A 24,893-nucleotide genomic window follows, 5' to 3' on the forward strand; every position below is an offset into this window, starting at 1 on the left:
TGCTATCTACAGTTACTATTTAAATAAAGGTTTTTTATCATTTGCCCATGAACATAATACTGTTATTATATAATGTCCAGTATGATGAAATATAAATATTCTACTAGAATTCTGTAGGCTGGTCCCATACTCGCACATTTACCACTTTTATGGCTCCAGCTTCATGCACATGTCCCATCAGATCATCAAAATAATGACTTCTGCACAGAGTGTTTAAGGAGACATGGGTGCTGTTTTTCTTGTGGGCATCAGTGACTTACCAACCAGTGAAATCATGTTAGTTAGGGATGTTTTGCATGTGATCTGGTTGGAGTGAGATATGTGGATGGGGATAGAGGCAATGATGTGAGGAGAGGGATAGAGGTGAGCGGAATAGCACAAAGCAAGAGTTGGATAGTGGAATAAGCTTTAAAAAATATATACCAGTAAAACTAATGGATGAGCGATTGTGGGGCACAGTGGCATGAGCAGTGCACATTTATATTTAGGCAGAGTATTCGCTCATAATGCAAAAGGCTATACAAAATCTAAATAAGCCATTGGCCATTAAAATATAAAGGATGTAGTTATAGTAATGGCCAGTAGATGGCATTGATAAGCTGTTTTTCTCATTGTAATGACATCACACTGAGAGAGATTCCTATGTTAGAGAGCAGGCTGTTTTTATTGCCGGGCACTGTAGTGTGTGTCTGTAATCCCAGTTACTTGGGAGGCTGAGGCTGGAGGAGTGTTTGAGTCCAGGAGTTCTGGTCCCCATTGAGCTATGTTGATTGGGTGTCCACACTAAGTTCAGCATCAATATGGTGACTCTGGGGGAGCTCAGAGCTACCAGGTTGCTTAAAAAGAGGTGAACCGGCCCAGGTTGGAAACAGAGCAGGTCAAACCCCCTGTGCTTATCAGTAGTGGGATTGCACCTGTGGATAACCCGTGTAGAGCAGCCTGGACAACAAAGCACAACACAGTTTCTTTATTATGTTGTTTTACTCATTAATTTTTATGATAGTTTGATACCAGAGTGGTCAAAAATATTTATTATAATTTGTATATAGAGCAGCATGAACAACACAGCTCCATTGTATCATTACCGTAAGTTTTCTTGTTTTATATTATTGAGTATTTTTTTTTTCAGAACTGTCATTCTTAGATGATGTGCATCATTTTGTAAGCAAAAATAATGATGAACATTAAAGTTACCCATTTCCCACTGACTATATACAGTAACCCATTTGTTGCTATCTACAGTTACTATTTAAATAAAGTTTTTTTATCATTTGCCCATGAACATAATACTGTTATTATATAATGTCCAGTATGATGAAATATAAATATTCTACTAGAATTCTTTAGGCTGGTCCCATACTCGCACATTTACCACTTTTATGGCTCCAGCTTCATGCACATGTCCCATCAGATCATCAAAATAATGACTTCTGCACAGAGTGTTTAAGGAGACATGGGTGCTGTTCTTCTTGTGGGCATCAGTGACTTGCCAACCAGTGAAATCATGTTAGTTAGGGATGTTTTGCATGTGATGTGGGTGGAGTGAGATATGTGGATGGGGATAGAGGCAATGATGTGAGGAGAGGGATAGAGGTGAGCGGAATAGCACAAAGCAAGAGTTAGATAGTGGAATAAGCTTTAAAAAATATATACCAGTAAAACTAATGGATGAGCGATTGTGGGGCACAGTGGCATGAGCAGTGCACATTTATATTTAGGCAGAGTATTCGCTCATAATGCAAAAGGCTATACAAAATCTAAATAAGCCATTAGCCATTAAAATATAATGGATGTAGTTATAGTAATGGCCAGTAGATGGCATTGATAAGCTTTTTTTCTCATTGTAATGACATCACACTGAGAGAGATTCCTATGTTAGAGAGCAGGCTGTTTTCCTTGCTGGGCACTGTGGTGTGTGTCTGTAATCCCAGCTATTTGGGAGGCTGAGGCTGAAGGAGTGTTTGAGTCCAGGAGTTCTGGTCCCCATTGAGCTATGTTGATTGGGTGTCCACACTAAGTTCAGCGTCAATATGGTGACTCTGGGGGAGCTCAGAGCTACCAGGTTGCTTAAAAAGAGGTGAACCGGCCCAGGTTGGAAACAGAGCAGGTCAAACCCCCTATGCTTATCAGTAGTGGGATTGCACCTGTGAATATCCAGTGTAGAGCAGCCTGGACAACAAAGCACAACACAGTTTCTTTATTATGTTGTTTTACTCATTCATTTTTATGATAATTTGATACCAGAGTGGTAAAAAATATTTATTATAATTTGTATATAGAGCAGCATGAACAACACAGCTCCATTGTATCATTACTGTAAGTTTTCTTGTTTTATATTATTGAGTATTTTTTTTTCAGAACTATCATTCTTAGATGATGTGCATCATTTTGTAAGCAAAAATAATGATGAACATTAAAGTTACCCATTTCCCACTGACTATATACAGTAAACCATTTGTTGCTAACTACACAGTTACTATTTAAATAAAGTTTTTTTATCATTTGCCCATGAACATAATACTGTTATTATATAATGTCCAGCATGATGAAATATAAATATTCTACTAGAATTCTGTAGGCTGGTCCCATACTCGCACATTTACCACTTTTATGGCTCCAGCTTCATGCACATGTCCCATCAGATCATCAAAATAATGACTTCTGCACAGAGTATTTAAGGAGACATGGGTGCTGTTTTTCTTGTGGGCATCAGTGACTTACCAACCAGTGAAATCATGTTAGTTAGGGATGTTTTGCATGTGATGTGGTTGGAGTGAGATATGTGGATGGGGATAGAGGCAATGATGTGAGGAGAGGGATAGAGGTGAGCGGAATAGCACAAAGCAAGAGTTAGATAGTGGAATAAGCTTTAAAAAATAAATACCAGTAAAACTAATGGATGAGCGATTGTGGGGCACAGTGGCATGAGCAGTGCACATTTATATTTAGGCAGAGTATTTGCTCATAATGCTAAAGGCTATACAAAATCTAAATAAGCCATTGGCCTTTAAAATATAAAGGATGTAGTTATAGTAATGGCCAGTAGATGGCATTGATAAGCTGTTTTTCTCATTGTAATGACATCACACTGAGAGAGATTCCTATGTTAGGGAGCAGGCTGTTTTCCTTGCTGGGCACTGTGGTGTGTGTCTGTGATCCCAGCTACTTGGGAGTTTGAGGCTGGAGGAGTGTTTGAGTCCAGGAGTTCTGGTCCCCATTGAGCTATGTTGATTGGGTGTCCACACTAAATTCAGCATTAATATGGTGACTCTGGGGGAGCTCAGAGCTGCCAGGTTGCTTACAAAGAGGTGAACCGGCCCAGGTTCGAAACAGAGCAGGTCAAATCTCCTGTGCTGATCAGTAGTGGGATTGCACCTGTGAATAGCCAGTGTAGAACAGCCTGGACAACAAAGCACAACACAGTTTCTTTATTATGTTGTTTTACTCATTAATTGTTATGATAATTTGATACCAGAGTGGTAAAAAATATTTATTATAATTTGTATATAGAGCAGCATGAACAACACAGCTCTATTGCATCATTACTGTAAGTTTTCTTGTTTTATATTATTGAGTATTTTTTGTTTCAGAACTGTCATTCTTAGATGATGTGCATCATTTTGTAAGCAAAAATAATGATGAACATTAAAGTTACCCATTTCCCACTGACTATATACAGTAACCCATTTGTTGCTAACTACACAGTTACTATTTAAATAAAGTTTTTTTATCATTTGCCCATGAACATAATACTGTTATTATATAATGTCCAGTATGATGAAATATAAATATTCTTCTAGAATTCTGTAGGCTGGTCCCAAACTCGCACATTTACCACTTTTATGGCTCCAGCTTCATGCACATGTCCCATCAGATCATCAAAATAATGAATTCTGCACAGAGTGTTTAAGGAGACATAGGTGCTGTTCTTGTGGGCATCAGTGACTTGCCAACCAGTGAAATCATGTTAGTTAGGGATGTTTTGCATGTGATGTGGGTGGAGTGAGATATGTGGATGGGGATAGAGGCAATGATGTGAGGAGAGGGATACAGGTAAGCGGAATACCACAAAGCAAGAGTTAGAAAGTGGAACAAGCTTTAAAAATATTTACCTGTAAAACTAATGGATGAGCAATTGTGGGGCACAGTGGCATGAGCAGTGCACATTTATATTTAGGCAGAGTATTCGCTCTTAATGCTAAAGGCTATACAAAATCTAAATAAGCCATTGGCCATTAAAATATAAAGGATGTAGTTATAGTAATGGCCAGTAGAAGGCATTGATAAGCTGTTTTTCTCATTGTAATGACATCACACTGAGAGAGATTCCTATGTTAGAGAGCAGGCTGTTTTCCTTGCTGGGCACTGTGGTGTGTGTCTGTAATCCCAGCTACTTGGGAGGCTGAGGCTGAAGGAGTGTTTGAGTCCAGGAGTTCTGGTCCCCATTGAGCTATGTTGATTGGGTGTCCACACTAAGTTCAGCATCAATATGGTGATTCTGGGGGAGCTCAGTGCTACCCGGTTACTTAAAAAGAGGTGACCCAGCCCAGGTTGGAAACAGAGCAGGTCAAACCCCCTGTGCTTATCAGTAGTGGGATTGCACCTGTGAATAGCCAGTGTAGAGCAGCCTGGACAACAAAGCACAACACAGTTTCTTTATTATGTTGTTTTACTCATTAATTTTTATGATAATTTGATACCAGAGTGGTAAAAAATATTTATTATAATTTGTATATAGAGCAGCATGAACACAGCTCCATTGTATCATTACTGTAAGTTTTCTTGTGTTATATTATTGAGTATTTTTTGTTTCAGAACTGTCATTCTTAGATGATGTGCATCATTTTGTAAGCAAAAATAATGATGAACATTAAAGTTACCCATTTCCCACTGACTATATACAGTAACCCATTTGTTGCTAACTACACAGTTACTATTTAAATAAAGTTTTTTTATCATTTGCCCATGAACATAATACTGTTATTATATAATGTCCAGTATGATGAAATATAAATATTCTACTAGAATTCTTTAGGCTGGTCCCATACTCGCACATTTACCACTTTTATGGCTCCAGCTTCATGCACATGTCCCATCAGATCATCAAAATAATGACTTCTGCACAGAGTATTTAAGGAGACATGGGTGCTGTTCTTCTTGTGGGCATCAGTGACTTACCAACCAGTGAAATCATGTTAGTTAGGGATGTTTTGCATGTGATGTGGGTGGAGTGAGATATGTGGATGGGGATAGAGGCAATGATGTGAGGAGAGGGATAGAGGTGAGCGGAATAGCACAAAGCAAGAGTTTGATAGTGGAGCAAGCTTTAAAAAATATATACCATTAAAACTAATGGATGAGCAATTGTGGGGCACAGTGGCATGAGCAGTGCACATTTATATTTAGGCAGAGTATTCGCTCATAATGCTAAAGGCTATAGAAAATCTAAATAAGCCATTGGCCATTAAAATATAAAGGATGTAGTTATAGTAATGGCCAGTAGATGGCACTGTTAAGCTGTTTTTCTCATTGTAATGACATCACACTGAGATAGATTCCTATGTTAGAGAGCAGGCTGTTTTTCTTGTAGGGCACTATGGTGTGTGTCTGTAATCCCAGTTACTTGGGAGGTTAAGGGTGGAGGAGTGTTTGAGTCCAGGAGTTCTGGTCCGCATTGAGCTATGTTGATTGGGTGTCCACACTAAGTTCAACATCAATATGGTGACTCTGGGGGAGCTCAGACCTACCAGGTTGCTTAAAAAGAGGTGACCCGGCCCAGGTTGGAAACAGAGCAGGTCAAACCCCCTGTGCTTATCAGTAGGGAGATTGCACCTGTGAATAGCCAGTGTAGAGCAGCCTGCACAACACAGTTTCTTTATTATGTTGTTTTACTCATTAATTTTTATGATAATTTGATACCAGAGTGGTTAAAAATATTTATTATAATTTGTATATAGAGCAGCATGAACAACACAGCTCCATTGTATCATTACTGTAAGTTTTCTTGTTTTATTTTATTGAGTATTTTTTGTTTCAGAACTGTCATTCTTAGATGATGTGCATCATTTTGTAAGCAAAAATAATGATGAACATTAAAGTTACCCATTTCCCACTGACTATACACAGTAACCCAATTGTTGCTAACTACACAGTTACTATTTAAATAAAGTTTTTTTATCATTTGCCCATGAACATAATACTGTTATTATATAATGTCCAGTATGATGAAATATAAATATTCTTCTAGAATTCTGTAGGCTGGTCCCATACTCGCACATTTACCACTTTTATGGCTTCAGCTTCATGCACATGTCCCTTCAGATCATCAAATAATGACTTCTGCACAGAGTATGTAAGGAGACATGGGTGCTGTTCTTCTTGTGGGCATCAGTAACTTGCCAACCAGTGAAATCATGTAAGTTAGGGATGTTTTGCATGTGATGTGGGTGGAGTGAGATATGTGGATGGGGATAGAGGCAATGATGTGAGGAGAGGGATAGAGGTGAGCGGAATAGCTCAAAGCAAGAGTTAGATAGTGGAATAAGCTTTAAAAAAATATATACCAGTAAAACTAGTGGATGAGCAATTGGGTGGCACAGTGGCATGAGCAGTGCACATTTATATTTAGGCAGAGTATTCGATCATAATGCTAAAGGCTATACAAAATCTAAATAAGCCATTGGCCATTAAAATATAAAGGATGCAGTTATAGTAATGGCCAGTAGATGGCATTGATAAGCTGTTTTTCTCATTGTAATGACATCGCACTGAGAGAGATTCCTATGTTAGAGAGCAGGCTGTTTTCCTTGCCGGATACTGTGGTGTGTGTCTGTAATCCCAGTTATTTGAGAGGTTGAGGCTGGAAGAATGTTTGAGTCCAGGAGTTCTGGTCCCCATTGAGCTATGTTGATTAGGTGTCCACACTATATTCAGCATCAATATGGTGATTCTGGGGGAGCTCAGAGCTACCAGATTGCTTAAAAAGAGGTGAACCGACCCAGGTTGGAAACAGAGCAGGTCAAACCCCCTGTGCTTATCAGTAGTGGGATTGCACCTGTGAATAGCCAGTGTAGAGCAACCTGGACAACAAAGCACAACACAGTTTCTTTATTATGTTGTTTTACTCATTCATTTTTATGATAATTTGATACCAGCGTGGTAAAAAATATTTATTATAATTTGTATATAGAGCAGCATGAACAACACAGCTCCATTGTATCATTACTGTAAGTTTTCTTGTTTTATATTATTGAGTTTTTTTTTTTTCAGAACTGTCATTCTTAGATGATGTGCATCATTTTGTAAGCAAAAATAATGATGAACCTTAAAGTTACCCATTTCCCACTGACTATATACAGTAACCCATTTGTTGCTAACTACACAGTTACTATTTAAATAAAGTTTTTTTTTCATTTGCCCATGAACATAATACTGTTATTATATAATGTCCAGTATGATGAAATATAAATATTCTTCTAGAATTCTGTAGGCTGGTCCCAAACTCGCACATTTACCACTTTTATGGCTCCAGCTTCATGCACATGTCCCATCAGATCATCAAAATAATGACTTCTGCACAGAGTATTTAAGGAGACATGGGTGCTGTTCTTCTTGTGGGCATCAGTAACTTGTCAACCAGTGAAATCATGTTAGTTAGGGATGTTTTGCATGTGATGTGGGTGGAGTGAGATATGTGGATGGGGATAGAGGCAATGATGTGAGGAGAGGGATAGAGGTGAGCGGAATAGCACAAAGCAAGAGTTAGATAGTGGAATAAGCTTTAAAAAATAAATACCAGTAAAACTAATGGATGAGCGATTGTGGGGCCCAGTGGCATGAGCAGTGCACATTTATATTTAGGCAGAGTATTTGCTCATAATGCTAAAGGCTATACAAAATCTAAATAAGCCATTGGCCTTTAAAATATAAAGGATGTAGTTATAGTAATGGCCAGTAGATGGCATTGATAAGCTGTTTTTCTCATTGTAATGACATCACACTGAGAGAGATTCCTATGTTAGGGAGCAGGCTGTTTTCCTTGCTGGGCACTGTGGTGTGTGTCCGTGATCCCAGCTACTTGGGAGGTTGAGGCTGGAGGAGTGTTTGAGTCCAGGAGTTCTGGTCCCCATTGAGCTATGTTGATTGGGTGTCCACACTAAATTCAGCATCAATATGGTGACTCTGGGGGAGCTCAGAGCTACCAGGTTGCTTAAAAAGAGGTGACCCGGCCCAGGTTGGAAACAGAGCAGGTCAAACCCCCTGTGCTTATCAGTAGGGAGATTGCACCTGTGAATAGCCAGTGTAGAGCAGCCTGGACAACAAAGCACAACACAGTTTCTTTATTATGTTGTTTTACTCATTAATTTTTATGATAATTTGATACCAGAGTGGTTAAAAATATTTATTATAATTTGTATATAGAGCAGCATGAACAACACAGCTCCATTGTATCATTACTGTAAGTTTTCTTGTGTTATATTATTGAGTATTTTTTTTTTCAGAACTGTCATTCTTAGATGATGTGCATCATTTTGTAAGCAAAAATAATGATTAACATTAAAGTTACCCATTTCCCACTGACTATATACAGTAACCCATTTGTTGCTAACTACACAGTTACTATTTAAATAAAGCTTTTTTATCATTTGCCCATGAACATAATACTGTTATTATATAATGTCCAGTATGATGAAATATAAATATTCTACTAGAATTCTGTAGGCTGGTCCCATACTCGCACATTTACGACTTTTATGGCTCCAGCTTCATGCACATGTCCCATCAGATCATCAAAATAATGAATTCTGCACAGAGTGTTTAAGGAGACATAGGTGCTGTTCTTCTTGTGGGCATCAGTGACTTGCCAACCAGTGAAATCATGTTAGTTAGGGATGTTTTGCATGTGATGTGGGTGAAGTGAGATATGTGGATGGGGATAGAGGCAATGATGTGAGGAGAGGGATAGAGGTGAGCGGAATAGCACAAAGCAAGAGTTGGATAGTGGAATAAGCTTTAAAAAATATATACCAGTAAAACTAATGGATGAGCGATTGTGGGGCACAGTGGCATGAGCAGTACACATTTATATTTAGGCAGAGTATTCGCTCATAATGCAAAAGGCTATACAAAATCTAAATAAGCCATTGGCCATTAAAATATAAAGGATGTAGTTATAGTAATGGCCAGTAGATGGCATTGATAAGCTGTTTTTCTCATTGTAATGACATCACACTGAGAGAGATTCCTATGTTAGAGAGCAGGGTGTTTTTGTTGCCGGGCACTGTGGTGTGTGTCTGTAATCCCAGTTTCTTGGGAGGCTGAGGCTGGAGGAGTGTTTGAGTCCAGGAGTTCTGGTCCCCATTGAGCTATGTTGATTGGGTGTCCACACTAAGTTCAGCATCAATATGGTGACTCTGGGGGAGCTCAGAGCTACCAGGTTGCTTAAAAAAGAGGTGAACCGGCCCAGGTTGGAAACAGAGCAGGTCAAACCCCCTGTGCTTATCAGTAGTGGGATTGCACCTGTGAATAGCCAGTGTAGAGCAGCCTGGACAACAAAGCACAACACAGTTTTTTTATTATGTTGTTTTACTCCTTCATTTTTATGATAATTTGATACCAGAGTGGTTAAAAATTTTTATTATAATTTGTATATAGAGCAGCATGAACAACACAGCTCCATTGTATCATTACTGTAAGTTTTCTTGTTTTATATTATTGAGTATTTTTTTTTCAGAACTGTCATTCTTAGATGATGTGCATTATTTTGTAAGCAAAAATAATGATGAACATTAAAGTTACCCATTTCCCACTGACTATATACAGTAACCCATTTGTTGCTATCTACAGTTACTATTTAAATAAAGGTTTTTTATCATTTGCCCATGAACATAATACTGTTATTATATAATGTCCAGTATGATGAAATATAAATAATCTACTAGAATTCTTTAGGCTGGTCCCATACTCGCACATTTACCACTTTTATGGCTCCTGCTTCATGCACATGTCCCATCAGATCATCAAAATAATGACTTCTGCACAGAGTGTTTAAGGAGACATAGGTGCTGTTCTTCTTGTTGGCATCAGTGACTTGCCAACCAGTGAAATCATGTTAGTTAGGGATGTTTTGCATGTGATGTGGGTGGAGTGAGATATGTGGATGGGGATAGAGGCAATGATGTGAGGAGAGGGAAAGAGGTGAGCGGAATAGCACAAAGCAAGACTTAGATAGTGGAATAAGCTTTAAAAAATATATACCAGTAAAACTAATGGATGAGCGATTGTGGGGCACAGTGGCATGAGCAGTGCACATTTATATTTAGGCAGAGTATTCGCTCATAATGCAAAAGGCTATACAAAATCTAAATAAGCCATTGGCCATTAAAATATAAAGGATGTAGTTATAGTAATGGCCAGTAGATGGCATTGATAAGCTGTTTTTCTCATTGTAATGACATCACACTGAGAGAGATTCCTATGTTAGAGAGCAGGCTGTTTTTGTTGCCGGGCACTGTGGTGTGTGTCTGTAATCCCAGCTGTTTGAGAGGCTGAGGCTGAAAGAGTGTTTGAGTCCAGGAGTTCTGGTCCCCATTGAGCTATGTTGATTGGATGTCCACACTAAGTTCAGCATCAATATGGTGACTCTGGGGGAGCTCAGAGCTACCAGGTTGCTTAAAAAGAGGTGACCCGACCCAGGTTGGAAACAGAGCAGGTCAAACCCCCTGTGCTTATCAGTAGTGGGATTGCACCCGTGAATAGCCAGTGTAGAGCAGCCTGGACAACAAAGAATAACACAGTTTCTTTATTATGTTGTTTTACTCATTAATTTTTATGATAATTTGATACCAGAGTGGTTAAAAATATTTATTATAATTTGTATATAGAGCAGCATGAACAACACAGCTCCATTGTATAATTACTGTAAGTTTTCTTGTGTTATATTATTGAGTATTTTTTTTTTCAGAACTTTCATTCTTAGATGATGTGCATCATTTTGTAAGCAAAAATAATGATGAACATTAAAGTTACCCATTTCCCACTGACTATATACAGTAACCCATTTGTTGCTAACTACACAGTTACTATTTAAATAAAGTTTTTTTATCATCTGCCCATGAACATAATACTGTTATTATATAATGTCCAGTATGATGAAATATAAATATTCTACTAGAATTCTGTTGGCTGGTCCCATACTCGCACATTTACGACTTTTATGGCTCCAGCTTCATGCACATGTCCCATCAGATCATCAAATTAATGACTTCTGCACAGAGTGTTTAAGGAGACATAGGTTCTGTTCTTCTTGTGGGCAACAGTGACTTGCCAACCAGTGAAATCATGTTAGTTAGGCATGTTTTGCATGTGATGTGGGTGGAGTGAGATATGTGGATGGGGATAGAGGCAATGATGTGAGGAGAGGGATACAGGTAAGCGGAATACCACAAAGCAAGAGTTAGAAAGTGGAACAAGCTTTAAAAATATTTACCTGTAAAACTAACGGATGAGCAATTGTGGGGCACAGTGGCATGAGCAGTGCACATTTATATTTAGGCAGAGTATTCGCTGATAATGCTAAAGGCTATACAAAATCTAAATAAGCCATTGGCCATTAAAATATAAAGGATGTAGTTATAGTAATGGCCAGTAGATGTCATTGATAAGCTGTTTTTCTCATTGTAATGACATCACACTGAGAGAGATTCCTATGTTAGAGAGCAGGCTGTTTTCCTTGCTGGGCACTGTGGTGTGTGTCTGTAATCCCAGCTACTTGGGAGGCTGAGGCTGAAGGAGTGTTTGAGTCCAGGAGTTCTGGTCCCCATTGAGCTATGTTGATTGGGTGTCCACACTAAGTTCAGCATCAATATGGTGACTCTGGGGGAGCTCAGAGCTACCAGGTTGCTTAAAAAGAGGTGACCCGGCCCAGGTTGGAAACAGAGCAGGTCAAACCCCCCTGTGCTTATCAGTAGTGGGATTGCACCTGTGAATAGCCAGTGTAGAGCAGCCTGGACAACAAAACACAACACAGTTTCTTTATTATGTTGTTTTACTCATTAATTTTTATGATAATTTGATACCAGCGTGGTAAAAAATATTTATTATAATTTGTATATAGAGCAGCATGAACAACACAGCTCCATTGTATCATTACTGTAAGTTTTCTTGTTTTATATTATTGAGTATTTTTTTTTTCAGAACTGTCATTCTTAGATGATGTGCATCATTTTGTAAGCAAAAATAATGATGAACATTAAAGTTACCCATTTCCCACTGACTATATACAGTAACCCATTTGTTGCTAACTACACAGTTACTATTTAAATAAAGTTTTTTTTATCATCTGCCCATGAACATAATACTGTTATTATATAATGTCCAGTATGATGAAATATAAATATTCTACTAGAATTCTGTAGGCTGGTCTCATACTCGCACATTTACCACTTTTATGGCTCCAGCTTCATGCACATGTCCCATCAGATCATCAAAATAATGACTTCTGCACAGAGTATTTAAGGAGACATGGGTGCTGTTTTTCTTGTGGGCATCAGTGACTTACCAACCAGTGAAATCATGTTAGTTAGGGATGTTTTGCATGTGATGTGGTTGGAGTGAGATATGTGGATGGGGATAGAGGCAATGATGTGAGGAGAGGGATAGAGGTGAGCGGAACAGCACAAAGCAAGAGTTAGATAGTGGAATAAGCTTTAAAAAATATATACCAGTAAAACTAATGGATGAGCGATTGTTGGTCACAGTGGCATGAGCAGTGCACATTTATATTTAGGCAGAGTATTCGCTCATAATGCAAAAGGCTATACAAAATCTAAATAAGCCATTGGCCATTAAAATATAAAGGATGTAGTTATAGTAATGGCCAGTAGATGGCACTGTTAAGCTGTTTTTCTCATTGTAATGACATCACACTGAGAGAGATTCCTATGTTAGAGAGCAGGCTGTTTTCCTTGCTGGGCACTGTGGTGTGTGTCTGTAATCCCAGCTACTTGGGAGGTTAAGGGTGGAGGAGTGTTTGAGTCCAGGAATTCTGGTCCCCATTGAGCTATGTTGATAGGGTGTCCACACTAAGTTCAGCATCAATATGGTGACTCTGGGGGGGCTCAGAGCTACCAGGTTGCTTAAAAAGAGGTGAACCGGTCCAGGTTGGAAACAGAGCAGGTCAAACCTCCTGTGCTTATCAGTAGTGGGATTGCACCTGTGAATAGCCAGTGTAGAGCAGCCTGGACAACAAAGCACAACACAGTTTCTTTATTATGTTGTTTTACTCATTCATTTTTATGATAATTTGATACCAGAGTGGTTAAAAATATTTATTATAATTTGTATATAGAGCAGCATGAACAACACAGCTCCATTGTATCATTACTGTAAGTTTTCTTGTTTTATATTATTGAGTATTTTTTTTTCAGAACTGTCATTCTTAGATGATGTGCATTATTTTGTAAGCAAAAATAATGATGAACATTAAAGTTACCCATTTCCCACTGACTATATACAGTAACCCATTTGTTGCTATCTACAGTTACTATTTTAATAAAGGTTTTTTATCATTTGCCCATGAACATAATACTGTTATTATATAATGTCCAGTATGATGAAATATAAATATTCTACTAGAATTCTTTAGGCTGGTCCCATACGCGCATTTTTACCACTTTTATGGCTCCTGCTTCATGCACATGTCCCATCAGATCATCAAAATAATGACTTCTGCAGAGAGTGTTTAAGGAGACATAGGTGCTGTTCTTCTTGTTGGCATCAGTGACTTGCCAACCAGTGAAATCATGTTAGTTAGGGATGTTTTGCATGTGATGTGGGTGGAGTGAGATATGTGAATGGGGATAGAGGCAATGATGTGAGGAGAGGGATAGAGGTGAGCGGAATAGCACAAAGCAAGAGTTAGATAGTGGAATAAGCTTTAAAAAATATATACCAGTAAAACTAATGGATGAGCGATTGTGGGGCACAGTGGCATGAGCAGTGCACATTTATATTTAGGCAGAGTATTCGCTCATAATGCAAAAGGCTATACAAAATCTAAATAAGCCATTGGCCATTAAAATATAAAGGATTTAGTTATAGTAATGGCCAGTAGATGGCATTGATAAGCTGTTTTTCTCATTGTAATGACATCACACTGAGAGAGATTCCTATGTTAGAGAGCAGGCTGTTTTTGTTGCTGGGCACTGTGGTGTGTGTCTGTAATCCCAGCTGTTAGGGAGGCTGAGGCTGAAAGAGTGTTTGAGTCCAGGAGTTCTGGTCCCCATTGAGCTATGTTGATTGGGTGTCCACACTAAGTTCAGCATCAATATGGTGACTCTGGGGGAGCTCAGAGCTACCAGGTTGCTTAAAAAGAGGTGACCCGGCCCAGGTTGGAAACAGAGCAGGTCAAACCCCCTGTGCTTATCAGTAGTGGGATTGCACCCGTGAATAGCCAGTGTAGAGCAGCCTGGACAACAAAGCACAACACAGTTTCTTTATTATGTTGTTTTACTCATTAATTTTTATGATAATTTGATACCAGAGTGGTTAAAAATATTTATTATAATTTGTATATAGAGCAGCATGAACAACACAGCTCCATTGTATCATTACTGTAAGTTTTCTTGTGTTATATTATTGAGTATTTTTTTTTCAGAACTTTCATTCTTAGATGATGTGCATCATTTTGTAAGCAAAAATAATGATGAACATTAAAGTTACCCATTTCCCACTGACTATATACAGTAACCCATTTGTTGCTAACTACACAGTTACTATTTAAATAAAGTTTTTTTATCATTTGCCCATGAACATAATACTGTTATTATATAATGTCCAGTATGATGAAATATAAATATTCTACTAGAATTCTGTAGGCTGGTCTCATACTCGCACATTTACCACTTTTATGGCTCCAGCTTCATGCACATGTCCCATCAGATCATCAAAATAATGACTTCTGCACAGAGTATTTAAGGAGACATGGGTGCTGTTTTTCTTGTGGGCATCAGTGACTTACCAACCAGTGAAATCATGTTAGTTAGGGATGTTTTGCATGTGATGTGGTTGGAGTGAGATATGTGGATGGGGATAGAGGCAATGATGTGAGGAGAGGGATAGAGGTGAGCGGAACAGCAAAAAGCAAGAGTTAGATAGTGGAATAAGCTTTAAAAAATATATACCAGTAAAACTAATGGATGAGCGATTGTTGGTCACAGTGGCATGAGCAGTGCACATTTATATTTAGGCAGAGTATTCGCTCATAATGCAAAAGGCTATACAAAATCTAAATAAGCCATTGGCCATTAAAATATAAAGGATGTAGTTATAGTAATGGCCAGTAGATGGCATTGATAAGCTGTTTTTCTCATTGTAATGACATCACACTGAGAGAGATTCCTATGTTAGAGAGCAGGCTGTTTTCATTGCCAGGCACTGTGGTGTGTGTCTGTAATCCCATTTACTTGGGAAGCTGAGGTTGGAGGAGTGTTTGAGTCCAGGAGTTCTGGTCCCCATTGAGCTATATTGATTGGGTGTCCACACTAAGTTCAGCATCAATATGGTGACTCTGGGGGAGCTCAGAGCTACCAGGTTGCTTAAAAAGAGGTGAACCGGCCCAGGTTGGAAACAGAGCAGGTCAAACCCCCTGTGCTTATCAGTAGTGGGATTGAACCTGTGAATAGCCAGTGTAGAGCAGCCTGGACAACAAAGCACAACACAGTTTCTTTATTATGTTGTTTTACTCATTCATTTTTATGATAATTTGATACCAGAGTGGTTAAAAATATTCATTATAATTTGTATATAGAGCAGCATGAACAACACAGCTCCATTGTATCATTACTGTAAGTTTTCTTGTTTTATATTATTGAGTTGTTTTTTTTTTCAGAACTGTGATTCTTAGATGATGTGCATCATTTTGTAAGCAAAAATAATGATGAACATTAAAGTTACCCATTTCCCACTGACTATATACAGTAACCCATTTGCTGCTATCTACAGTTACTATTTAAATAAAGTTTTTTTATCATTTGCCCATGAACATAATACTGTTATTATATAATGTCCAGTATGATGAAATATAAATATTCTACTAGAATTCTGTAGGCTGGTCCCATACTCGCACATTTACCACTTTTATGGCTCCAGCTTCATGCACATGTCCCATCAGATCATCAAAATAATGACTTCTGCACAAAGTGTTTAAGGAGACATGGGTGCTGTTTTTCTTGTGGGCATCAGTGACTTACCAACCAGTGAAATCATGTTAGTTAGGGATGTTTTGCATGTGATGTGGTTGGAGTGAGATATGTGGATGGGGATAGAGGCAATGATGTGAGGAGAGGGATAGAGGTGAGCGGAATAGCACAAAGCAAGAGTTGGATAGTGGAATAAGCTTTAAAAAATATATACCAGTAAAACTAATGGATGAGCGATTGTGGGGCACAGTGGCATGAGCAGTGCACATTTATATTTAGGCAGAGTATTCGCTCATAATGCAAAAGGCTATACAAAATCTAAATAAGCCATTGGCCATTAAAATATAAAGGATGTAGTTATAGTAATGGCCAGTAGATGGCATTGATAAGCTGTTTTTCTCATTGTAATGACATCACACTGAGAGAGATTCCTATGTTAGAGAGCAGGCTGTTTTCGTTGCCGGGCACTGTGGTGTGTGTCTGTAATCCCAGTTTCTTGGGAGGCTGAGGCTGGAGGAGTGTTTGAGTCCAGGAGTTCTGGTCCCCATTGAGCTATGTTGATTGGGTGTCCACACTAAGTTCAGCATCAATATGGCGACTCTGGGGGAGCTCAGAGCTACCAGGTTGCTTAAAAAGAGGTGAACCGGCCCAGGTTGGAAACAGAGCAGGTCAAACCCCCTGTGCTTATCAGTAGTGGGATTGCACCTGTGAATAGCCAGTGTAGAACAGCCTGGACAACAAAGCACAACACAGTTTCTTTATTATGTTGTTTTACTCATTCATTTTTATGATAATTTGATACCAGAGTGGTTAAAAATATTTATTATAATTTGTATATAGAGCAGCATGAACAACACAGCTCCATTGTATCATTACTGTAAGTTTTCTTGTTTTATATTATTGAGTATTTTTTTTTTCAGAACTGTCATTCTTAGATGATGTGCATTATTTTGTAAGCAAAAATAATGATGAACATTAAAGTTACCCATTTCCCACTGACTATATACAGTAACCCATTTGTTGCTATCTACAGTTACTATTTAAATAAAGGTTTTTTATCATTTGCCCATGAACATAATACTGTTATTATATAATGTCCAGTATGATGAAATATAAATATTCTACTAGAATTCTGTAGGCTGGTCCCATACTCGCACATTTACCACTTTTATGGCTCCAGCTTCATGCACATGTCCCATCAGATCATCAAAATAATGACTTCTGCACAGAGTGTTTAAGGAGACATGGGTGCTGTTTTTCTTGTGGGCATCAGTGACTTACCAACCAGTGAAATCATGTTAGTTAGGGATGTTTTGCATGTGATCTGGTTGGAGTGAGATATGTGGATGGGGATAGAGGCAATGATGTGAGGAGAGGGATAGAGGTGAGCGGAATAGCACAAAGCAAGAGTTGGATAGTGGAATAAGCTTTAAAAAATATATACCAGTAAAACTAATGGATGAGCGATTGTGGGGCACAGTGGCATGAGCAGTGCACATTTATATTTAGGCAGAGTATTCGCTCATAATGCAAAAGGCTATACAAAATCTAAATAAGCCATTGGCCATTAAAATATAAAGGATGTAGTTATAGTAATGGCCAGTAGATGGCATTGATAAGCTGTTTTTCTCATTGTAATGACATCACACTGAGAGAGATTCCTATGTTAGAGAGCAGGCTGTTTTTATTGCCGGGCACTGTAGTGTGTGTCTGTAATCCCAGTTACTTGGGAGGCTGAGGCTGGAGGAGTGTTTGAGTCCAGGAGTTCTGGTCCCCATTGAGCTATGTTGATTGGGTGTCCACACTAAGTTCAGCATCAATATGGTGACTCTGGGGGAGCTCAGAGCTACCAGGTTGCTTAAAAAGAGGTGAACCGGCCCAGGTTGGAAACAGAGCAGGTCAAACCCCCTGTGCTTATCAGTAGTGGGATTGCACCTGTGAATAGCCAGTGTAGAGCAGCCTGGACAACAAAGCACAACACAGTTTCTTTATTACGTTGTTTTACTCATTCATTTTTATGATAATTTGATATCAGAGTGGTTAAAAATATTTATTATAATTTGTATATAGAGCAGCATGAACAACACAGCTCCATTGTATCATTACTGTAAGTTTTCTTGTTTTATATTATTGAGTATTTTTTTTTTCAGAACTGTCATTCTTAGATGATGTGCATCATTTTGTAAGCAAAAATAATGATGAACATTAAAGTTACCCATTTCCCACTGACTATATACAGTAACCCATTTGTTGCTATCTACAGTTACTATTTAAATAAAGGTTTTTTATCATTTGCCCATGAACATAATACTGTTATTATATAATGTCCAGTATGATGAAATATAAATATTCTACTAGAATTCTGTAGGCTGGTCCCATACTCGCACATTTACCACTTTTATGGCTCCAGCTTCATGCACATGTCCCATCAGATCATCAAAATAATGACTTCTGCACAGAGTGTTTAAGGAGACATGGGTGCTGTTCTTCTTGTGGGCATCAGTGACTTGCCAACCAGTGAAATCATGTTAGTTAGGGATGTTTTGCATGTGATGTGGTTGGAGTGAGATATGTGGATGGGGATAGAGGCAATGATGTGAGGAGAGGGATAGAGGTGAGCGGAATAGCACAAAGCAAGAGTTAGATAGTGGAATAAGCTTTAAAAAATATATACCAGTAAAACTAATGGATGAGCGATTGTGGGGCACAGTGGCATGAGCAGTGCACATTTATATTTAGGCAGAGTATTCGCTCATAATGCAAAAGGCTATACAAAATCTAAATAAGCCATTAGCCATTAAAATATAATGGATGTAGTTATAGTAATGGCCAGTAGATGGCATTGATAAGCTTTTTTTCTCATTGTAATGACATCACACTGAGAGAGATTCCTATGTTAGAGAGCAGGCTGTTTTCCTTGCTGGGCACTGTGGTGTGTGTCTGTAATCCCAGCTATTTGGGAGGCTGAGGCTGAAGGAGTGTTTGAGTCCAGGAGTTCTGGTCCCCATTGAGCTATGTTGATTGGGTGTCCACACTAAGTTCAGCATCAATATGGTGACTCTGGGGGAGCTCAGAGCTACCAGGTTGCTTAAAAAGAGGTGAACCGGCCCAGGTTGGAAACAGAGCAGGTCAAACCCCCTATGCTTATCAGTAGTGGGATTGCACCTGTGAATATCCAGTGTAGAGCAGCCTGGACAACAAAGCACAACACAGTTTCTTTATTATGTTGTTTTACTCATTCATTTTTATGATAATTTGATACCAGAGTGGTAAAAAATATTTATTATAATTTGTATATAGAGCAGCATGAACAACACAGCTCCATTGTATCATTACTGTAAGTTTTCTTGTTTTATATTATTGAGTATTTTTTTTTCAGAACTATCATTCTTAGATGATGTGCATCATTTTGTAAGCAAAAATAATGATGAACATTAAAGTTACCCATTTCCCACTGACTATATACAGTAAACCATTTGTTGCTAACTACACAGTTACTATTTAAATAAAGTTTTTTTATCATTTGCCCATGAACATAATACTGTTATTATATAATGTCCAGCATGATGAAATATAAATATTCTACTAGAATTCTGTAGGCTGGTCCCATACTCGCACATTTACCACTTTTATGGCTCCAGCTTCATGCACATGTCCCATCAGATCATCAAAATAATGACTTCTGCACAGAGTATTTAAGGAGACATGGGTGCTGTTTTTCTTGTGGGCATCAGTGACTTACCAACCAGTGAAATCATGTTAGTTAGGGATGTTTTGCATGTGATGTGGTTGGAGTGAGATATGTGGATGGGGATAGAGGCAATGATGTGAGGAGAGGGATAGAGGTGAGCGGAATAGCACAAAGCAAGAGTTAGATAGTGGAATAAGCTTTAAAAAATAAATACCAGTAAAACTAATGGATGAGCGATTGTGGGGCACAGTGGCATGAGCAGTGCACATTTATATTTAGGCAGAGTATTTGCTCATAATGCTAAAGGCTATACAAAATCTAAATAAGCCATTGGCCTTTAAAATATAAAGGATGTAGTTATAGTAATGGCCAGTAGATGGCATTGATAAGCTGTTTTTCTCATTGTAATGACATCACACTGAGAGAGATTCCTATGTTAGGGAGCAGGCTGTTTTCCTTGCTGGGCACTGTGGTGTGTGTCTGTGATCCCAGCTACTTGGGAGTTTGAGGCTGGAGGAGTGTTTGAGTCCAGGAGTTCTGGTCCCCATTGAGCTATGTTGATTGGGTGTCCACACTAAATTCAGCATTAATATGGTGACTCTGGGGGAGCTCAGAGCTGCCAGGTTGCTTACAAAGAGGTGAACCGGCCCAGGTTCGAAACAGAGCAGGTCAAATCTCCTGTGCTGATCAGTAGTGGGATTGCACCTGTGAATAGCCAGTGTAGAACAGCCTGGACAACAAAGCACAACACAGTTTCTTTATTATGTTGTTTTACTCATTAATTGTTATGATAATTTGATACCAGAGTGGTAAAAAATATTTATTATAATTTGTATATAGAGCAGCATGAACAACACAGCTCTATTGCATCATTACTGTAAGTTTTCTTGTTTTATATTATTGAGTATTTTTTGTTTCAGAACTGTCATTCTTAGATGATGTGCATCATTTTGTAAGCAAAAATAATGATGAACATTAAAGTTACCCATTTCCCACTGACTATATACAGTAACCCATTTGTTGCTAACTACACAGTTACTATTTAAATAAAGTTTTTTTATCATTTGCCCATGAACATAATACTGTTATTATATAATGTCCAGTATGATGAAATATAAATATTCTTCTAGAATTCTGTAGGCTGGTCCCAAACTCGCACATTTACCACTTTTATGGCTCCAGCTTCATGCACATGTCCCATCAGATCATCAAAATAATGACTTCTGCACAGAGTGTTTAAGGAGACATGGGTGCTGTTTTTCTTGTGGGCATCAGTGACTTACCAACCAGTGAAATCATGTTAGTTAGGGATGTTTTGCATGTGATGTGGTTGGAGTGAGATATGTGGATGGGGATAGAGGCAATGATGTGAGGAGAGGGATAGAGGTGAGCGGAATAGCACAAAGCAAGAGTTGGATAGTGGAATAAGCTTTAAAAAATATATACCAGTAAAACTAATGGATGAGCGATTGTGGGGCACAGTGGCATGAGCAGTGCACATTTATATTTAGGCAGAGTATTCGCTCATAATGCAAAAGGCTATACAAAATCTAAATAAGCCATTGGCCATTAAAATATAAAGGATGTAGTTATAGTAATGGCCAGTAGATGGCATTGATAAGCTGTTTTTCTCATTGTAATGACATCACACTGAGAGAGATTCCTATGTTAGAGAGCAGGCTCTTTTCCTTGCTGGGCACTGTGGTGTGTGTCTGTAATCCCAGCTGTTTGGGAGGCTGAGGCTGAAGGAGTGTTTGAGTCCAGGAGTTCTGGTCCCCATTGAGCTATGTTGATTGGGTGTCCACACTAAGTTCAGCATCAATATGGTGAATCTGGGGGAGCTCAGAGCTACCAGGTTGCTTAAAAAGAGGTGACCCGGCCCAGGTTGGAACAGAGCAGGTCAAACCCCCTGTGCTTATCAGTAGTGGGATTGCACCCGTGAATAGCCAGTGTAGAGCAGCCTGGACAACAAAGCACAACACAGTTTCTTTATTATGTTGTTTTACTCATTAATTTTTATGATAATTTGATACCAAAGTGGTTAAAAATATTTATTATAATTTGTATATAGAGCAGCATGAACAACACAGCTCCATTGTATCATTACTGTAAGTTTTCTTGTGTTATATTATTGAGTATTTTTTTTTTCAGAACTTTCATTCTTAGATGATGTGCATCATTTTGTAAGCAAAAATAATGATGAACATTAAAGTTACCCATTTCCCACTGACTATATACAGTAACCCATTTGTTGCTAACTACACAGTTACTATTTAAATAAAGTTTTTTTATCATTTGCCCATGAACATAATACTGTTATTATATAATGTCCAGTATGATGAAATATAAATATTCTTCTAGAATTCTGTAGGCTGGTCCCAAACTCGCACATTTACCACTTTTATGGCTCCAGCTTCATGCACATGTCCCATCAGATCATCAAAATAATGACTTCTGCACAGAGTATTTAAGGAGACATGGGTTCTGTTCTTCTTGTGGGCATCAGTAACTTGTCAACCAGTGAAATCATGTTAGTTATTGATGTTTTGCATGTGATGTGGTTGGAGTGAGATATGTGGATGGGGATAGAGGCAATGATGTGAGGAGAGGGATAGAGTTGAGCGGAATAGCACAAAGCAAGAGTTAGATAGTGGAATAAGCTTTAAAAAATAAATACCAGTAAAACTAATGGATGAGCGATTGTGGGGCACAGTGGCATGAGCAGTGCACATTTATATTTAGGCAGAGTATTTGCTCATAATGCTAAAGCTATATAAAATCTAAATAAGCCATTGGCCTTTAAAATATAAAGGATGTAGTTATAGTAATGGCCAGTAGATGGCATTGATAAGCTGTTTTTCTCATTGTAATGACATCACACTGAGAGAGATTCCTATGTTAGGGAGCAGGCTGTTTTCCTTGCTGGGCACTGTGGTGTGTGTCTGTGATCCCAGCTACTTGGGAGGTTGAGGCTGGAGGAGTGTTTGAGTCCAGGAGTTCTGGTCCCCATTGAGCTATGTTGATTGGGTGTCCACACTAAATTCAGCATCAATATGGTGACTCTGGGGGAGCTCAGAGCTACCAGGTTGCTTAAAAAGAGGTGACCCGGCCCAGGTTGGAAACAGAGCAGGTCAAACCCCCTGTGCTTATCAGTAGGGAGATTGCACCTGTGAATAGCCAGTGTAAAGCAGCCTGGACAACAAAGCACAACACAGTTTCTTTATTTTGTTGTTTTACTCATTCATTTTTATGATAATTTGATACCAGAGTGGTTAAAAATATTTATTATAATTTGTATATAGAGCAGCATGAACAACATAGCTCCATTGTATCATTACTGTAAGTTTTCTTGTGTTATATTATTGAGTATTTTTTTTTTCAGAACTGTCATTCTTAGATGATGTGCATCATTTTGTAATCAAAAATAATGATGAACATTAAAGTTACCCATTTCCCACTGACTATATACAGTAACCCATTTATTGCTAACTACACAGTTACTATTTAAATAAAGCTTTTTTATCATTTGCCCATGAACATAATACTGTTATTATATAATGTCCAGTATGATGAAATATAAATATTCTACTAGAATTCTGTAGGCTGGTCCCATACTCGCACATTTACGACTTTTATGGCTCCAGCTTCATGCACATGTCCCATCAGATCATCAAAATAATGAATTCTGCACAGTGTTTAAGGAGACATAGGTGCTGTTCTTGTGGGCATCAGTGACTTGCCAACCAGTGAAATCATGTTAGTTAGGGATGTTTTGCATGTGATGTGGGTGGAGTGAGATATGTGGATGGGGATAGAGGCAATGATGTGAGGAGAGGGATACAGGTAAGCGGAATACCACAAAGCAAGAGTTAGAAAGTGGAACAAGCTTTAAAAATATTTACCTGTAAAACTAATGGATGAGCAATTGTGGGGCACAGTGGCATGAGCAGTGCACATTTATATTTAGGCAGAGTATTCGCTCTTAATGCTAAAGGCTATACAAAATCTAAATAAGCCATTGGCCATTAAAATATAAAGGATGTAGTTATAGTAATGGCCAGTAGATGGCATTGATAAGCTGTTTTTCTCATTGTAATGACATCACACTGAGAGAGATTCCTATGTTAGAGAGCAGGCTGTTTTCCTTGCTGGGCACTGTGGTGTGTGTCTGTAATCCCAGCTACTTGGGAGGCTGAGGCTGAAGGAGTGTTTGAGTCCAGGAGTTCTGGTCCCCATTGAGCTATGTTGATTGGGTGTCCACACTAAGTTCAGCATCAATATGGTGATTCTGGGGGAGCTCAGCGCTACCCGGTTGCTTAAAAAGAGGTGACCCAGCCCAGGTTGGAAACAGAGCAGGTCAAACCCCCTGTGCTTATCAGTAGTGGGATTGCACCTGTGAATAGCCAGTGTAGAGCAGCCTGGACAACAAAGCACAACACAGTTTCTTTATTATGTTGTTTTACTCATTAATTTTTATGATAATTTGATACCAGAGTGGTAAAAAATATTTATTATAATTTGTATATAGAGCAGCATGAACAACACAGCTCCATTGTATCATTACTGTAAGTTTTCTTGTGTTATATTATTGAGTATTTTTTTTTTCAGAACTGTCATTCTTAGATGATGTGCATCATTTTGTAAGCAAAAATAATGATGAACATTAAAGTTACCCATTTCCCACTGACTATATACAGTAACCCATTTGTTGCTAACTACACAGTTACTATTTAAATAAAGTTTTTTTATCATTTGCCCATGAACATAATACTGTTATTATATAATGTCCAGTATGATGAAATATAAATATTCTACTAGAATTCTTTAGGCTGGTCCCATACTCGCACATTTACCACTTTTATGGCTCCAGCTTCATGCACATGTCCCATCAGATCATCAAAATAATGACTTCTGCACAGAGTATTTAAGGAGACATGGGTGCTGTTCTTCTTGTGGGCATCAGTGACTTGCCAACCAGTGAAATCATGTTAGTTAGGGATGTT

The 24,893-nt window shown here is 38.4% G+C and overlaps 20 non-coding genes across 20 annotated transcripts; all 20 read left to right on the top strand.

Moving 5' to 3' along the window:
- The first annotated feature begins 668 nt into the window (after window positions 1-668).
- LOC148478755 (signal recognition particle RNA) lies at window positions 669-968 on the top strand. The gene has a single exon (XR_015872213.1).
- A 930-nt stretch (window positions 969-1,898) lies between these two features.
- Window positions 1,899-2,198, top strand: LOC148478756 (signal recognition particle RNA). The gene has a single exon (XR_015872182.1).
- Window positions 2,199-3,129: 931 nt separating this feature from the next.
- LOC148478757 (signal recognition particle RNA) lies at window positions 3,130-3,429 on the top strand. The gene has a single exon (XR_015872277.1).
- A 928-nt stretch (window positions 3,430-4,357) lies between these two features.
- LOC148478758 (signal recognition particle RNA) lies at window positions 4,358-4,657 on the top strand. The gene has a single exon (XR_015872275.1).
- A 932-nt stretch (window positions 4,658-5,589) lies between these two features.
- LOC148478759 (signal recognition particle RNA) lies at window positions 5,590-5,882 on the top strand. Its single transcript, XR_015872377.1, has one exon.
- Window positions 5,883-6,808: 926 nt separating this feature from the next.
- LOC148478760 (signal recognition particle RNA) lies at window positions 6,809-7,108 on the top strand. The gene has a single exon (XR_015872324.1).
- A 932-nt stretch (window positions 7,109-8,040) lies between these two features.
- On the top strand, window positions 8,041-8,340 carry LOC148478761 (signal recognition particle RNA). Its single transcript, XR_015872299.1, has one exon.
- A 932-nt stretch (window positions 8,341-9,272) lies between these two features.
- LOC148478762 (signal recognition particle RNA) lies at window positions 9,273-9,573 on the top strand. Its single transcript, XR_015872052.1, has one exon.
- A 929-nt stretch (window positions 9,574-10,502) lies between these two features.
- Window positions 10,503-10,802, top strand: LOC148478763 (signal recognition particle RNA). The gene has a single exon (XR_015872292.1).
- Window positions 10,803-11,733: 931 nt separating this feature from the next.
- On the top strand, window positions 11,734-12,034 carry LOC148478764 (signal recognition particle RNA). The gene has a single exon (XR_015872122.1).
- Window positions 12,035-12,967: 933 nt separating this feature from the next.
- LOC148478765 (signal recognition particle RNA) lies at window positions 12,968-13,267 on the top strand. Its single transcript, XR_015872281.1, has one exon.
- Window positions 13,268-14,196: 929 nt separating this feature from the next.
- Window positions 14,197-14,496, top strand: LOC148478766 (signal recognition particle RNA). The gene has a single exon (XR_015872189.1).
- A 931-nt stretch (window positions 14,497-15,427) lies between these two features.
- On the top strand, window positions 15,428-15,727 carry LOC148478767 (signal recognition particle RNA). The gene has a single exon (XR_015872269.1).
- A 931-nt stretch (window positions 15,728-16,658) lies between these two features.
- Window positions 16,659-16,958, top strand: LOC148478768 (signal recognition particle RNA). The gene has a single exon (XR_015872340.1).
- A 930-nt stretch (window positions 16,959-17,888) lies between these two features.
- LOC148478769 (signal recognition particle RNA) lies at window positions 17,889-18,188 on the top strand. Its single transcript, XR_015872098.1, has one exon.
- Window positions 18,189-19,118: 930 nt separating this feature from the next.
- LOC148478770 (signal recognition particle RNA) lies at window positions 19,119-19,418 on the top strand. The gene has a single exon (XR_015872136.1).
- A 931-nt stretch (window positions 19,419-20,349) lies between these two features.
- Window positions 20,350-20,649, top strand: LOC148478771 (signal recognition particle RNA). Its single transcript, XR_015872278.1, has one exon.
- A 932-nt stretch (window positions 20,650-21,581) lies between these two features.
- LOC148478772 (signal recognition particle RNA) lies at window positions 21,582-21,880 on the top strand. The gene has a single exon (XR_015872237.1).
- A 931-nt stretch (window positions 21,881-22,811) lies between these two features.
- On the top strand, window positions 22,812-23,111 carry LOC148478773 (signal recognition particle RNA). The gene has a single exon (XR_015872314.1).
- Window positions 23,112-24,037: 926 nt separating this feature from the next.
- Window positions 24,038-24,337, top strand: LOC148478774 (signal recognition particle RNA). The gene has a single exon (XR_015872243.1).
- Window positions 24,338-24,893: the final 556 nt, after the last annotated feature.

Source organism: Taudactylus pleione, unplaced genomic scaffold (assembly GCF_031769625.1).
Source record: "Taudactylus pleione unplaced genomic scaffold, aTauple2 ptg000652l, whole genome shotgun sequence".
Lineage (NCBI taxonomy): Eukaryota > Metazoa > Chordata > Amphibia > Anura > Myobatrachidae > Taudactylus > Taudactylus pleione.